Consider the following 14,589-nt stretch of genomic DNA (forward strand, 5'->3'; position numbering starts at 1 on the left):
ACTGCTCCCACACCACTCTCCCATGCTGACGTGAGCTAATTTGCTTTACCATTGTTTCCCACTGACTTGCACTTGCTCAACCTACCCACCACCCTCTGGGTCCTGGGCCGATATCCTAGGCAGCAAAATAATGCATTCCTTCTGCTCCCATTTTGCTTGCATCTCAGTAGGCAGGCATAAATTTTAAAGGCAGCTGACCTAGAACTGACACCCTCCCTTCCCTCCCCCTTCTTTTTAAGCTTCCATGCAGCATAGTTGACATGCTGCTGAGCATTGTAAACATCAGCAACTGCACCCTCCCTGGGAGGCTCTTCCAAGAGAGTGGGAACCAGCTGTGCTGGCACCTTTGGCAGTGACCCTCACAGTGTAATGTGACCTTTTGGCAGTGTGACACCACCAGCAGCAGCACAGTGACAGGTGATGGCAAAACTTTGAGGTGACAAAAGCTACTTTAAAGGAAATGTCCTAAGTGATTTTTAAACTAAAGTCTCAGAACACTCCTCCTACCCAAGAAAGCATGCTGACAGTGTCATTAAAAAGCTGCTGCTCCCACGTCCAGTCTTGGCACATGTACTTTTTGGAGCACTCCAGGAAGGAACTACACTGCCACATCCTAAATCCTTCCAGTCCAGAGCTGGTAATTTATACAGCTGCAGCTAGAAGTTTCAAATCACTAAGGGATATGCAGGGAGGTATACAGGACTTAGGTTGTTGTTGTTTAAATTAACATTCTTCAGCATGATGAAAGGCTTGGTTAATCACTATGAAACACACTCATGAGTATTAGTATCAGGCAACCCATGAAGGTACATTATACCACTGTTTGGAGACACAGGCCTCTCAGTCAGAACAACTAAATAGAGCAGTAAAGTCAATTTCTCTTGGCACTCCATTTTTTATTTCTGCTTTCCAAAGGTCTCCACTTAAAAAAAAAATACAGGTAATTAGCTTATACTTACACCTGACCAAAGTTACTGCAAAGGGAAAAAGTCAAATACAGTCTCTGAAATGGAAAAGCCAGATGTTTCCATTATACTCCATACTCAATGGAGGTATCACAATGGGGTGCAGAATGGAAATGGACAGCAAATAGGCATCTGAAGTTTAAGGATAACTGGAGGAAATTACCCCACAGGCTCATCCTGAAGTCAAAGCCACTTGCATTGTGGTTATATGTTGAATCCAGAGATGAATGCATGGAAAATAGTACATTACAAACCTCCATTTGATTCTATTCAAAATTTGGGTAAGCTTTTGCATAGCACTCCAGCCATCTTGCATGTTGCTTACACTACTTGCCTGATAACTTTCCCCAGTACCTTGTCCTTTTGAGATGACTCACCCATTGGAGGCAGATCCAGTTTGACAGCTTGGGCACATGGGGTGAACACAAGAATGGGAGCACCTTTGCTTTCACACAGTGCTAGCAGCAGTTCCAAAAATTTCCTTTTCCACTTGCTATGCAGATACCCTTCTAAGGACTGTGGAAGTGCCAGACTTTCAAAGGATTCTTACAACAGACTTGGAGGTCAGAACTCAAGAAACGGTATGGAATAGGAACATTCATGGTTGCCTGTAAGCATTAGAGTGAGGAAACATCCTGACACAGTGACCCAGAGCAGGAAAGGGACGATAGAGACTAAAGAAAAAGATTGCACGGGCAACACAATGTTGCATGGGCAGTAATCAGAACACAGCCTAAACTCAACAGCTTGCATGGAAGCAAAACTATCCCTTATCTAAAAACATTAACTGGCTTGATGAGCAAAAATATCTAACAAGATTTTTTAACCAGATCTTGTTATAAGAATCCAACCTTAAAAATATATAAATTTTTCATTCAAATTCCAAGAAATCAATGTGCAGGAGTTTGCAGAACAAAATGCAAAACAGAGGTTGATATTATGGGCAAAGATACATTAATGCATTAATAACAGTAGACAGCTGTGAAGGCATATTTCTGCTCCAGATCTAGTTATCTAGACCTTTGTTCCTTTGCTAATAAGGATTTCTAAAAGTCTTCATTATTTTGCACTTTCTGGAAGCTCAAGAAGAGCACAAAAAGCAGCACTGTGAAGGCCATGAGTTTGTAACTCAAAAGCTTTTTTAAATCAGCCTGGAACACCAAAAGGTATCTTCACAAAGAAGCAGAATCAAACAACACATCCATGTGCAAGTTTAATCACAGGTATGTCAGAATTTTTCCATCTTCTATCAATATTTTCCACTATCACAATAGAATGTGTTTTTTACCATCTTTCTAATCATTTGGAGACCACCCAGGACCACAAGACATCTCTTCAGTTTAAAATACAACAATTCATCCAGACAGCATATAGGGATGAACCAGCTATGTCTGGGCAAGGCAACTGCACTTTTTTTTTCCTCTTTTCGATCCTGAAAGATTGCCAAATATAAACAGCTAAAAAAAGAAAAAAATTGAGATCACATCAACAAAGTGCATTAGGCAACGGATGTGCAACATCAGAATAACACAGGAGACAATAATCCTTCCAACAAAGAAGCTTGGCAAGCAGCAGAGTACTCAGCCTAATACTAATGTTCCTTTAAAACACCAGTATACTAGAAACAGACAGGTGTCTAACAGTCCACTCAGCAAGCTACAGCAGTAAAACAGAAGAAAACTGGACTGTCTCCAATACAAAAGAAAAATAGACTTACGTATAGCTATGCATTTAAGTTATCAAAAAAAGTCTTCGTATTTTTGACATACTGGTTTCAATGACTTGCAGAAGAAGTCAGTCAGTGGGTTTGGTTCACTCTCTGTATAGAACTCTCAGTCCCCAGATAAAAAGGGACAAGTCTTCTACTACTTAACACAGCAAAACTGCAAGCAAAGCCAAAGTGTTGTGTGCTGGTTCAATATTCCAGTTAATATGCAAAATTAGCAGGCCACACCCCCCTTCTGAACCTAAAGCAACACCGCAGCCCTCATTACGAAAGCAGAGTGGTTTGCGTCTGCTCTTCTTCTGCCTCAATTCAGGATGACTCTATTGCTCACATTTAAACCAAACAATTTGCTTTTACACATATTCTTTGTCTTATATATACATTATTCAGGTGCAGGTTCATCCAGCTGACCATATCCAAAAAGCATGATGCCATGCCACTAACTAGAAAGAAAGACTGGATCTCTTCCCACTGCAGTCATCCCAAAGAATGAGCCAAGGTCATATAATTTCACGGTCTGTTAAAGTGACTCCCTCACTTATCACAAAAGTCTTTCTAGATTCAATCAAGTTTTGTCTGATGCTTCAGCACCTTGGATGAAAGCAGCCGATGAAATATCACATTTTACAACATGCATAAAGTCTCTACAGGATAAAAGCAAGAACACCAGATTGCACAATTTCCACACCTCCAGAGGCAATTTTCTGTTCCATGCTTTTAAATGTAGTTCAAATGGGGTATATGAGATGTTCAGTTTTAAAATAAAATAGCAACCTCATTTTAAAACTGGGAAAAATTCCAAAGCAAACCAGAACTCAGCATGGTCCAGTCCATGTTCAGGAACATTTTCTCCACAACTTTCTGATAAGCTTCCCTAACTGATCAAGTGGATCACTTCAGTTTACAAAAAGTTGTTTCAGGATAATCTGAAATTCAGGTGGACAATACCCCTTAAGATTTCAAACAGTCATTAAAGGACTAGTTGAAGGAGGCACAGAGTATTCTATTCTTATTCTATTCTAAACCTGTATTTTACATTCCCTTCTCTCATTCTAAAACCTACCATGCTCCCAGTTAGAAGTTAAACTGAGTGAACTTCCTAAACATCAGAACTATAGCAAGAGGCTATTTACAGCCTGTCTTAAAGTTTCTTCCTTTTTCATGTAAAAACAAACTTAAGCAAACTCCTTAACAACCTGATTTGTTACAGAACAACAGGTGCTACAAAACAATGTTGTCAGCACACCAGAAATAATGAGAGTGATTGTAACAAGGCTTTTGAGAAGTGCACTTTACAGGTAGTTTTATGAAAGGCTTCATTTCAAAGTTGATAATGAACATTTGAGTTTACTTCATTATCCTCTTGCCTTAGGTTGACTGCATATCCTACAATTCTCATTCACAAGAGACAAAGCAGGACAGGGCACTTCTGAAGTAATAATAATTTCATCAAGCTTGTCACACCCCTTCTGTACAGTTAAAGACTAAAAAGTTAATTTTTCTTCAGCACTGAACAAACAAGCTAGAACTCTGACTACAAAATTATAAAGGATGCATTTAATCTAGATTTTTCCAACTGTACATTTAAACAAATACAAAAGGGATTGTTGTGGATGGTAAGAATGCAAATGTTGTAAAACAGACTGTTCTCAATATACCTGAATCCAACTAATTTTTACCTGTATGAAAGGAAACCTTGCCAGCTACTACTTCTCTGAACTGACTACAGACATTTCCACATGCCCATCTCCATCTATTCATAATACCACAACTTTCCTGAAAGAAAGAACACAGTACCAATGTGAACCATTCCCTTACTCTAAAAGCATGCAGAGAACCACTGAATAAGGTTTTTGTGACTTTGCTTTAAGTCATTTCAGGACTGATGATACAATGCAAATTATTTCCAAATCAACAAACTGATCTTTGTGAGTCAGTCGAGCAAGAGTTGTTCCCTTCTTTTGTTAGAAAACAAAGAATAAAAGGAATAGAGTAAGCTATATTTTTATCTCAGGCATAGCCATAAACCCTGAATGCCATCACTGGGATAGGAGCATTCTCTTGAACCCAGCCCATCAGATGCCTGTTGAAATTTAGCAGCTTTTTGGACAGTACATCCTATTTCTTTGCACAAAGTTTTGCAGTGCACTAGACAAAGTTACGCTCACATTCACATGCATTCAGCGAGGCATTGCTTTTAAAAAAAAAAAAAAAAAAAGTCTTTGAATAGAGGCTCCAGGCACAGAGCCCAGTGTGCAAGGCCCATATCAATATAAAACATAATCCAAACTACAAAGAATTCACAATACAATTAAACACAGGCAGGCAGCATGTAGGAATTCATAAAGCTGCTACAAGCAGCTTCTCTTGAGCACAAGTCTGGCTGTTTACAGGGTAAGTTTGCAATTATAAGAGCACTTTTAATAGTAGCAATGTAATTTTAATCAACCTCTCTCCCCATTACTCATACCTGCTCCTGTGTCACCCTTGACTTCTGCTGGAACAACCATTTTTCTGGCTGCATAATAAAACAGATTGGGAAACAGACCCAGTGCCAGAGAGCAAGCCTCACAGAAAAATAAAGGGTATTTTTTAACCCAGACTGTTTCTTTGGTGCTTCTTAGTACCAGCTTTCACTGAAAAATACTCCAGTACAAAAGAAAAGTGACACAAGAAGCACATGCAAAGAAAAGCATGTGGAATAATAGAAATGTTGGTGAAACTGAAACATCAGCCTAAGTAGGTATCACAAGTGGAGTGAAGATAAGGGTTGATGTGTTTGCTGCTTTTACCCTGGCAGTTAAAAGAGGCAATCTGAATACCATTGCTCCTAGCAAGTAATATGATTCATAGTTTACCGACACCTGTATTTGTCCTCCTTGTGACATCTGTGCCTCTCTGCAGTTGGAAGCTAGAGTTTGTTTTGGGCTGGATAGGCTTTACAAGTAGTTTATTTAAGAGATTTGTGTGCTACCTCAGGATTTTGAAATTAAATGCTACTAAAATTAAATTCCTCAGACTATCATCAAGAACCAAGATAACACTTAAAGACACTTAAATCTGTGATTGTCTAAACTGTTCAACTCACATTACTCCATTCACAAACCACTTATAGGTGTTTCCTAATCAACATCCTCAGTGATAAATTGCTTTGTGTAGCCATCATAAGCAGACAGAACAAAAATAACAAAACACATGCAGAAGAAAAAAAAAGACATTGACAGGCATGTTGAAAGCATTTTACGTTATGAATTCAGTAAAAATAGAAAAAAAACCCCAACAATTAAAAAAAAACAAACTGACCAAAAAAAAAAATAACAAAAACCAATTAACTGTTCAGTATTTCCATGTCAATGATCAGCATTAAACACTGAAACCAAAAACAAGTAAAGATAAGAGACGCCTGAGTTATTCTAGTGTCTCTCAGCAGTGTAAACTCATGTACTTAACATTTTATTTTTTGGATTTCAACTAAATTTCATATACACATTAAAAAAATTTTAACTGCTATATCACTGGCAACTTGGCTAAACTTTTGGCAAATTGGAAATGTGACAACAGGCACTTAAATTAGTGCAAGACCCTATAGCTTTAGAGGTACTTTTTAAAAGGAACTGTTTAAAGAAAAAGTACAATGGGTTTAAAAAAGTAACTACTTGTTTTGTTCATTCCTTTTTTTCTAATAATCTTATCTTTTTGAGAGTAAAAGGTTTAATTTCCACCCTTTAGACTGTATTTGTCCTTTACATGCAGCAGTGAGCTTCTGTAGAGGGTGAGGTCCCAGGGCAAGCACATGGGACATGCTCTCAGCATTGTGGAGCAATGCAGAGTAACCATTCAGCTTTCGGGGCAGCTATCAAGCACAGACCAACTTCCCTTTATCTACTCAGACTGGCCTACCAAAACTGCTGTTTGAAGTTAATAATCCATAAACTACAGTAGAGAAAAACATACTTAAGTCTGCCATTTATTGAATTTAATACATACTTGGACAACAAGAAACTGATAAAAGCACTGCCCATGTGCCACATGCTGTGACTTCATGCAAGAAAACCAGAATAATGAAGAGCTGCAGTGAGGGACAGGGGAATAGTGAGGGGAACAAGTATTTCTTCCTTTCCAGATGCCCACGCTTTGAGAAGCAGCTTAAAGTTTCATACATCCATTAGCCTGAAGTGAATAAGAGTGTTGGGCTACAACATTATTTGTATAAAATATGCTGTGCCACTGAAGATGTCAACATCCCATCTATTCATATTTGCCTATATACTATAGCTCTACTATCCATATTTTACAAGTTGTCCTTGATCCACTTCAGACAGAACAACATAGTTGGTCTTACCCATAAGGTAAGCTAAACCATATGGATAGCTAAACCATCTTATTTCAGCTGGGGCATACAAGGGAGCTCACACCAGCCTGCACCAGGAAAATGACGGGGCAGCAGCCTCTGACAGCCATGCTGAGGCAGTCATCAGTCAGGGAGAGATGCCACATGAAGTCTGCCAAGTTAGACCCACAGTACAACATGATTTCACAAGCACCTAATGAAGATCCATAAAGGGATCTTGGCTCCCTTCCACCTCCTGCCCTTGAACACGGCACAGAGGTGACAACCTCCCACTTCCCGCACCCCACACATGCATTCCATGCCCATCCCATGCACTGCTTGTGCCTCTGCCGCTCTCTGCAGCTGCCCACACCTCCAGAAATTTGTGCGTAAGGCAACCAGATACAGGCAGGCCAGAGGAAGAGATAAGACAAGCATTAACGCAGGCACGTTTACACATTAGTGCAGGAGCAGCTTCAAGAAGAAGATCTGAAGTCACAGTTTATTGCAGCAGAGAGAAAAAAAGCCAGGAAAGGCACAGAGAGAGAGGCAAGGGGTGCACACTCGGCAAATACCATCAAGTCATGTCAAGATTCAAAAACACCCCTGATTAGTTCTTTTACTGATATGCCACTAGTTGATAGGTATTTCATGGTATTTCATGAGCTTCATAATGAATTAAATCCTATTTGGCTTGTATTACTTGACTAATGCTGTGGCATCTTTCCCAACACATTCCATGAATATTGCTTCTTGTACCAGAATCTGTCTTGCTCTACAAATAAATACTTACTAGAAAGATCACATTATATTGAAATACCATAAAGTTACATTATTCCCTGTATTTTCAACAGAGGTGCTGCCTAGCAAGAATTTCAAAGAATTATAGAATGGCCTGGGTTGGAAAGATCACCTAGTTCCGAACTCCTGCCATGGCCAGGGACACTTTTCACTAGACCAGGTTGTTCAGAGCCTGGGCCTTTCAGGGATAGGGCATATACAGCTTCTCTGGGCAACCTCTTCCAGTGTCTCACTTTAAGCTTATGTCCCTTTAGGTTTTCAAATCCTAGGTCTTTCTATATTTTCTTTCAGTAAACATGTGAGCACAAGTGTTCCCACTCCTCAAGGAAGTTTTCAAGGTACATCCACACTGTCTAACGCCATGTCAATACACCATGATTCTACCTCTACCTGAGGCAGCTCCAAAGCAGCCTGAGTGCGTCCCAGGCAGCACCCCAAGTGTTGAGCAGCAGAATAAATCAGGCAGCATGCTGTTCCCAGGCTGCTCCAAACAACCAGTAAAACTTGTTGAAACTTCTCCCACATAGTAGTGTTCAGTACAGACCTACACATGGGTCTGGGAAAAACTGAATTACAATGAAGTAAGGAAGAGAGTATCCATACATGGCAGTAAATTTTCTGGTTTGTCTGAACAGCTTTAATTAACATACCTTGATTTCCTATGCAAGCAAAAAAAAAAAAAAAAACCAATCAGTAAGAGCTGGTTTGCTGCCTCACTGTGACTTTTCAAGCATCATACTATTCTGTCTTGGTGACAGCCACACCCAAGACCCAACAAAAGTTTCATTTTAAAAGGTATTTACAAATTAAGTATCCACAAACTTACAATTCTATAACTATACACATGACATCTACAGTTGCAAAGGACAAGTCTAAGAGGTTGCTCCAGTGTAGCCTCATCAACACTGCCCCCCCCACCAGCCAGCTGGCACTGACCTGCCTCCTCGGCTCCTGGCTTCATTGCCTATATAGCCCATCCTTAAGGACGGACCTACCCCACATGGCAGCAAAAGTGACCTGTCTCCAAAGAAGAGGAAGGCAGCAAGACAGACAGCCACCCTTCCACCTTGCCAGACAACCCCTGGCTAGACATCAACCCTCAGCCCTACATTTTAATATCACCATCTTAAGCACATGGGCCACACCTCTTCCCTGTCTCTAACCTTCACCCTTGAAGAAAAAAAACAGTTTTTTGATGCATGGGATCACCCTTTGGGAGCAAAAGGTGTGGGAAGAAAAAGGCATTTTTAAACAATAAGGTCCCTGATGCAGAGGGGCCATGCACATGCCACGAACTAACTTGCTCTTCATGACAGGAAGAAGAGATCTGTTCATGTGAGGCATAGCGAGAGGTCCTTGAGGGACAGGCACCGGGAGGTGTGGGGCACAGCCAGAGGGTTTGGAGGAACAAGTATTGCTTAGTGCCAGACCCAGTGAAAAGGTTTAGGGGCACAGACACGGTGCGGTGTAGGGCATAGACAGAAAGCCTGGAAGCTAGGCACTGAAGGGTGAAGTACACTCAGTGAGGTTGGAGGGGGAAGCACCAAAGAGCACCGCCTGAGAGTATGAAGTATGGCACAGGAGGGTGCAGCCAGGGAGAGGGACCAGGAATGCAGGTGCACCCAAAGGACGACGGTGAGGAGCAAAAAATCTCAGCGCGGCATAGCCAGGGGCTGCGGAAGAGAGAAGAGGTACGCGGGAGCAAGCAGGGAGTTTGAAAGGAAGGCGGGCAGAAGGCAGCCCGAGACCCGACCCGACCCGTCCCGTCCAGCCCTGCACGCCCAGCACGGGACAGACCCTGCGGAAGAACGCCGAAGGCTCCCGTCCCCGATCCCCGCCGTGCCCGCGCTCCGGTTTCCCGCTGGACCCACTCACGTGGCAGCAGCGCGCCCCACCTGTGCCCGCTCCGCCGGGCGGCAACTGCGCGGCGGCACCGCGCGGCCGCGGAAAGAAGCCCGCAGCGCCCACCCCGCCCCGCCCCGCCCACAGCGCCCGCCCCGCCCCGCCTCAGGGCCCGCTCTGCCTCAGGGCCTGCCCCGCCCCGCCCCAGGGCCCGCCCCGCCCACAGCGCCCGCCCCGCCCCGCCTCAGGGCCCGCTCTGCCTCAGGGCCTGCCCCGCCCCGCCCCAGGGCCCGCCCCGCCCCGCCCCGCCTCAGGGCCCGCTCTGCCTCAGGGCCCACCCCGCCCCGCCCCAGGGCCCGCCCCGCCCCAGGGCCCGCCCCAGGGCCCACCCCGCCTCAGGGCCCGCCCCGCCCGGCCCGGCAGCGCCATGCCCGCCGCGCCCGACCCACCCGCAGCTCTCGCCCCGCCCCGCCCCGCAGCGCCCGCCCCGCCCCCGCACCGCCTTCCATCGCCCCCGCCGCCCTGCGCCGCTCTCTCCACCGGGGGCCCGGGCTGAGGGTTAGCGACCTTCGACAGCGAGAAGGTGAAGGCCGCAAGTGCGATCCGAGGGTTGGAGCACTTCCCCTGTAAGCAAAAGCAGAGGGAGTTGGGGCTGCTCAGCCTGAAGAGAAGTCTTCGCGGAGACCTCATAGTACCTTTTAGTGCCTCAAGGGGGCTGTAGGAAAGATGGGGAGGGACTTTTAACAAGGGCATGTAATGATATGACAAGGGGGGAATGGCTTTGAACTGAAAGAGGATAGGTTTAGATTGGGTATTAGGAAGAAGTTCTCCATTGTGAGGGTGTTGAGACACTGGAACAGGTTGCCTAGAAAAGTTGTGGATGTCCCATCTCTGGCAGTGTTCAAGGCCAGCCTGGAGAGGACTTCTGAACAACTTTGTCTAGGGAAAGGTGTCTTTCCCCACAGCAGGGTTGTTGGAAATAGGTGCTCTTCAAGGTTTCTTACAAGCTAAACTGTTTGGTGGTCCTATGTCAGCTGGTTCTCTAACTATTGTGATACCCACTGGTGTGCTGTTAAGGGGTTCTGCAGATGCCCCTAGATCTCAATCTCGCTAGCAATGGAGGAGGGAAAACAGCAACATGGCTTCTTGGTGCTGCTTTGGGATCGTGGCAACTAAGTGTCACCCAAGGAAAACACCAGGAAAGTGTAAAAATTCCTTTTTTTAAAAAACAAAACACAACCAGTCAGCTTTGGCTCACTGCTTTAGGAAACACTCCCACCCCAAAAAATGCAGCACTCCTCTCTTAGAAGATATTCAGGATGACTGTAACCATCCCCAGTGACTCCCCTCTAGAGAAGTATGGGGCACAAAGAAAGGTAACCAGGAATTTTTAGTGTGTAAACAGGTGCTCCATTTTAGTTGGTATATCACTTAAGTCCATGAAAGTCTAGAAATGACAGCTTTTTGAGATGGTTAGTGTAGAGATGGATGTGCTTGAGTCAAAAGACTGCAAAAACAAGGAGTAGGGAGAGGATATGAAGGCAACTTGAAGAAAACAGGCAAACTCTGATGATATACAGAAATGCACAAGATGAAGGGTCTGTGAGCTAACACTGTGAAATGAATACATGGTCAATGTCAATGAAGAGATGCATGAGGAATCTCTAAGTTGGAGGACAGCAAGAAGCTCAAAGCTCAAACCTGAAGTTTGTGATAACAAGAAGCAGGACCAGCACAGAAAGCTTGTTAAAAGTGTGGAAACATTATGAGAGGCTGACAAATAGATGGTGGGATGTGGAAAACATAGCTTGTAACAGAGATCTCACAGAAGCTCCATAACTTCATTGATTAGGGTGAGGAGTACAAAGAGGATCTTGTCCTTTAGGATTTGCTTCATGCTTCTATTGGAATTGTTAGGATTATGACAGATGTTGAAATCCCTGGGCTTTTGAAAGAGCGTCTTAATAAGATTATTGGGTTTGGCCAAAAGGGACATGTCAAAATATGATAAACCATTGAGCAATACTGTATGTCTCACCTAGGATGGGAAAACCATCTTAACAAAATTAAATCATCCCCTTTTCCCTTCAGTATTCAGAAGTTAGAACCATATTTTAATTTCTTGGTTCAACCCCCTTTTTTTTTTTTTTTTCCCCAAACTATTGGGCAAGAAAAACCACAGATAAACCTTAGGAACCACCACATCCCTGCTCAGACAGAGTCCTTGGGAGCCTCAAGGGTTGTAAGTCTTGACTTTTTCCAGAGGGATGTGGCTTAGCCAGCAATTAATATTCCTCCCGTGTTGCAAAATCTGTTTTGCCGTGCCTGATAGGGCTGCCTTGGCTGAGAAAAAATGTGACACTGGGGTGCATAGCAATAAGAAATAGGTTACCTATAGGTTTCAAAAATACACAGCTGTTGTCATTAATGCAAAAAAGAAAAGCAAGCCAAAAAACAATAACCAGATGCAAACTAACAGCTCTAACACAGTTGATGCCAACAGTGTTAGCATCAACAGCTTTTCTGTCTTTGGACCCCAGAAAGACATTAAGAGTCCTTGCTTTCCATGCATTTTAGGAGCAAAGGCAATTTGAACCAGTAGGCAAGTCTGTGAGGGCTGTGACAGGACAGAAATAATGGTTGACCTGTTCAGGGCAGGTAAATCATTAACATGCATCAGGGAAAAGGCAGCATAAAGGAGACAGCTGTGCCCTACACGCACAAAGAAAACAGACACAGAGCAAGTCAGAGACATTTACATTGTAAAAGAGGGAGATAGCAGCAGACAGGTTTTCTCAGTTCTTAGCATGTGAGAGCTGCACATGATATTTACTGTAAATTTAAGTAATCTTTTAAGTTCTCTACATGCCCCATCCAAGAATGGGACAGGAGATAAACATAGACTCCGGAGACAGCCCAATGGACTCTACAAGATGCTAAAGACTTAACTACTAGTGTACAATGGATGAAGAACTGTGCTTGCCATGAATAGTGATAGTCAGTGCTTTACCTTATTTTTTTTTACCTTACTAGAATCCAAGTAGCTCATATATAAGTGCTCTCTAGAGCTGTATTTGAAGCCTTGAACAGCTGATTAGCAGGAGAATCACATGAACCACTTTCTAGTCCAGCAACAGTGTTAGTGCTTTTACTGACACAGTACAAGGTAGTCATACCAAGAACACCAACAGGTATCTGCACACCAATCTTGAAGAGATGCCAGGGTGACCCAGATTTTGTTTGCAAGCTTTACTTTTCTGGAGAACACCTGGTTTGCCTGTACTTGCACTAGTGTTCTGAGTCACAACTGCCAAACCTGTCCGAGGCAGGTTCTGCTGCAAGTGGCCAGTCTCCCACAGCTGTCACAGCACTATGTTGGGCAGCTGAATTGACAAAAAAAGGGCCCTCTATGCCCCTTCTCATTTTCCCACTGGAGTTCCTTTCAGAGTTTTCTTACTGATTGTTGCAGAAAATACTGCTTCTTCTAATCCTCTGAGCCAGAACAGTGCCTTTCATTTAGCTGAGGCTTTCCGGTAATTTTTCTACCTAGGTCTCTTCCAGAACACTATGGACGGCCCCTTGTGTAATGCTGGCAGTGACTTTCCAGAAGCAGTTTCCACACCACAAAGGAATTCTTCCTCAGACATGTATCATCAACTTTTCTATGGGACAAGGTGAGAACATGACTCAGTCCTGCTCATATCTCTCTGGATGAGCTGAGTTTTGCAGGGAGGTTTCCCCCTCTGTCTGGGAGCACAGACTGCAGGTGACTGTACAGAAATGAGTAGTCGCTGCTGGATTTGCGTGGCTTCTTGACACCACAAACACACCACAGCGTACTCAGGTATTGTCAAGTAAGCCTGTTTCAATAGCTATGTGTTGACCTACGTGTTGGGTTCCAGTTTTGGCATTTGAACAATAGTGAATTTGATGAACTCTTGCAAATATGACCAAGCTATTCAGATAGAGAACTTTCCATGTAAACCCAACTATCTCAAGTAACAATATTAAAACCATCAGGTCCATAGAAAGTTGTTTTGCCTCTGAGATTGGTGCTGGGCAGGAGTTAAGGAAGAAGGGGCCAAAAAGGTGGGGTGAATAATGACTATTGCAAAAGTATAAGAAATACTCATAAGTATATGAAAAATGTCATTAAAGGGGATGTTTAACAGAAGCAGTGTCATGGTGTCATACATATATAATATACATATGTAATATATATATATCCTACTATATATGTATAATTTAAACTTTCTGCGTAATGTATATAGTAAACACATGTAGAATATAGTGTATATACAAATAAGCTGTATATATGTATATGTATGTAGTATTATATTATATTATATTATATTATATTATATTATATTATATTACATTACATTACATTACATTACATTATATTACATTATATTACATTATATTACATTATATTATATTAATATTATATTACATTATATTACATTACATTATTATATTTCTATAAATATAATATATGTATATTATATACATATGTCAAATATATATTCCACTATATATGTATCATTTAAACTTTCTGCATAGTGTATATAGTAAACTCATGAAGAATATACTGTATATACAAATAAACTTATAATGCATACACACATATATAATGCACTTTACTATATACACACTGGGCTTCTCAAATGAAAACTGGTAGTGACTCATCTCCTCAGAGTGTATTGCTGGAATGCAGTCTGATTGCAACTCAATCTATACCAGGAAAGAAAATTAAATCACCCGCAAAAAGTGCATTGCAGTCAGCCAAAGAAGCCTGAGTAAACATAGTGAGAAAACCAAAGTACACCTGGCCAGCCTGTTTCCAAAAATCATAACCTTGCATCAGCGGATTTTTCATTTTAATCTGCCCCATGTCTGAAAACTGTATATGGAAAAAAGAGCTG

The 14,589-nt window shown here is 42.5% G+C and overlaps 1 protein-coding gene and 1 long non-coding RNA gene across 4 annotated transcripts in view; one reads left to right on the top strand and one right to left on the bottom strand.

Moving 5' to 3' along the window:
- The window catches only part of ELOVL7 (ELOVL fatty acid elongase 7), a 31,718-nt gene extending 21,911 nt beyond the window's left edge, over nucleotides 1-9,807 (bottom strand). Inside the window, exon 1 of one of the 3 annotated variants that reach the window (XM_030258198.4) lies at nucleotides 9,718-9,807. The gene's annotated coding sequence lies outside the window, so the exon portion shown is untranslated. Of the gene's footprint in view, nucleotides 1-9,619 lie in introns of all 3 variants that reach the window. The other 2 variants (XM_072922402.1, XM_030258199.4) reach the window with 2 other exon arrangements.
- Nucleotides 9,808-10,161: 354 nt separating this feature from the next.
- On the top strand, nucleotides 10,162-13,838 carry LOC140681862 (uncharacterized). The gene is made up of 2 exons (XR_012053051.1): nucleotides 10,162-10,290; nucleotides 13,215-13,838. It is a non-coding gene; the product is annotated as an uncharacterized lncRNA (long non-coding RNA).
- The last annotated feature ends 751 nt before the right edge of the window (nucleotides 13,839-14,589 follow it).

Source organism: Taeniopygia guttata, chromosome Z (genome assembly GCF_048771995.1).
Source record: "Taeniopygia guttata chromosome Z, bTaeGut7.mat, whole genome shotgun sequence".
Lineage (NCBI taxonomy): Eukaryota > Metazoa > Chordata > Aves > Passeriformes > Estrildidae > Taeniopygia > Taeniopygia guttata.